The 2,527-nt window shown below is 37.2% G+C and overlaps 1 long non-coding RNA gene across 1 annotated transcript; it reads left to right on the plus strand.

Annotated features, from left to right (window-relative positions):
* The first annotated feature begins 424 nt into the window (after positions 1-424).
* Positions 425-1,786, plus strand: LOC129353847 (uncharacterized). Its single transcript, XR_008605092.1, has 3 exons — positions 425-501; positions 686-808; positions 1,527-1,786. It is a non-coding gene; the product is annotated as an uncharacterized LOC129353847 (long non-coding RNA).
* The last annotated feature ends 741 nt before the right edge of the window (positions 1,787-2,527 follow it).

Here is a 2,527-nt window from a genome sequence, read left to right on the forward strand (position 1 = left end):
GGTCTCTCAGTGCATGTTTACTTTTCAGAATTACTCTTCTACCATCTTTATTCTTCTGTCTTTTTAGATGCTGTTCCTCAAAATGATATACACCCTAATAGGTCATTTTGGTTTGTCTTTTAATCCCAAAATTGTTAAGAGGTGCAGCTCATGGAGCAAAAGGCTGATCTGACAGAGGTTTCTGTCGAGGTTTAGAGCCGTGTTTATGTGTTTCTCAGGAGTTCATGAGGTCACAGTGGACCTGGCTGACCTGCTGGGTCTCATAATGCTGAAGCATGGAGAGTATCAGATTGTTTTCGCTGCTTTGGGTAGGACGACGGCAGAGCTTGTGATGTCGATGTTAGCAATGACTTTTCCTGTGAAGAAAATGTTTCAGTGGAAATTCCCCAGCTGTGTAAAAACTGCATGTTTGTTGTTTGTTCAGGTTTTTGGGTTGGTGCCAGAGGAGTCGAGTTTGATTGGAAGTACAACCAGATAAGCTTTGACTCAAACATTAGTTTGGTGAGTAGCTTTACTACTTACACACTGTGCCTTATTTATTTTATTTAAACTCTTGATTGCCTTTTCATATTACTGATTCCTTTGTTTCTTTTAAATGATGGAGTAATTTTTCCCCCCACATTTTTAATGGGTTTGTTTATTAGACATTATATAACTGAATAATCATGTGTGTTTGTGTGCATAGGTCCATTACATCGCCATGGCAGCTGTTGTGTGGATGTTCACCCGATATGACCTCTCTTTGACCTCCAGGCTGCCTCTTACTGTGCTAGTTTTCTCTGTGTGTGTACGAAGCCTTTTTAATAGAGTAAGTCTCATATTGACAATGTCAGCATTTCAGATGGTTGGAAAACAAATACATCATCATTAAAACTATTAGGTTTTATGTTCAGAATTGAATATTCTTAGGAAAACTGAAAAAAGACTAAAATCAAAACGATTCATGTGCTGCATGAATTTGCATGAATGGTTATTTTCGAATTTGTAGATAGACATGTTACTAGAATGAAGACCTAGTAACAATAAAGGACCTTAGAGGTTTGAATCAACTTTTTAATCTGCATGTCATGGGATTTTGGAAAACAGTCCAACTCTTACTCAGCCGGGATCAAAACAGAACACCCCGATCCATCTCACACAAACATTTGATGAACACTCTCCCCTACATCCTTTTTATTTCAAAACAAATAGACAGTGCACTGAGAAAATGTTTTAATGATCTCAGAAGATCTTGTGATATAAAAACACCACAATATGTTTTTGTAAACGGGAGGTTTGTCTTGTGACCGTTGCTTGATAAAGGTTAAGTCTTAAATAGGAATTTTATTATTAATTACTTTTATTATTATTAGATTTTTTTTAGGTTGAAACTCTGTCATAAATGTTTGGGACTCTTATTTTGAAGTTGAAAAGGAAAACTTTCTGCTTTGATGTGTTTTTATTTACACAGCCAAACTCTTATTGTAATACATGATTTTGTCAGTAACATCAGTCTCTCTCTGCTCACTTCCTGTTTGTCACTCAAGTTCACAGCAACTGAAGAAGCAGCAGCAGGTCATAAAAACAGTCTCAGCTCAAACTGGAGGAAAGGTTTTCACCGGTCAGAGTCTGAGCTGTGAAGCTTTAAAGGAGGCTTAAAAATGATCAGCGTTGGCTACTTGGACTTGATTGACATGATTGATTGACATGGTTATGAGCCCATGAGGAAAAAGAGTGTTCCCTCATTTCTACCCAACGTTTCAATGAATTAGATGAAGCTAAGGGACAAAGGTCAACATCAGGAAACTTCTTCAGTGTGTCTGACTTGTGTTTGTTTTTAAGATGTGAATTTTGTATTGATGTAACCACAAATGAATTAACACTTAATCAAAAAATACAATTCTTTTAGTCCTGTTTGTGCTTTGATCAGTTATGAAGTTCTATTAAAAATATGGGAGTTTCTTAATATTTAATGTTGCCAAAAATGATTATGGTTAAAAAAATGACTCCAGAAATAACACGATGAAAGAAGAACATTTGATTAAATTCAGAGTTACAGCACTGATGAATTTTACATTATGGACCATCAACAATGGAAACAATAATAAATAGAAAACAAATCTGCCTTAATATTCATTCTGATATTTTGTTTTGGCACTTGGATAATCAGAGTCTCATCTCCAGCCAGGAAGCAGAAACTTCGCTGTCCGTTTTGAGAGTCATTGATGTTTTAATTGACAGGAGATTTGAGGAAACAGAAGAACAAATGTGAGAAACACATAGACAAACACACATCATTAAATACTGAAACTTTTCTGAGATGTGTCAGCAGCAGCTTTAGTTTCGTGGTGTCAGCTGAAGTCCAGCTGCTGGTCTGTCTCAAACCTGAGGTGATACCGGCCCGCATCACCCAGCTTCACACCCCTGATCTGAACCGAACTGCTTCCCCCGGAGTAGCTACAATACAGGCAGCAATTCAGTAATGTAATTTTACTGTAACAATAACAGCACTTGCAGTTCTCATCGCCGTGTGCGCCTGCGGTAAGAC

This window comes from Poeciliopsis prolifica, unplaced genomic scaffold, assembly GCF_027474105.1.
Source record: "Poeciliopsis prolifica strain line A6 unplaced genomic scaffold, Auburn_PproV2 SCAFFOLD098, whole genome shotgun sequence".
In the NCBI taxonomy this organism is placed as follows: Eukaryota; Metazoa; Chordata; class Actinopteri; order Cyprinodontiformes; family Poeciliidae; genus Poeciliopsis; species Poeciliopsis prolifica.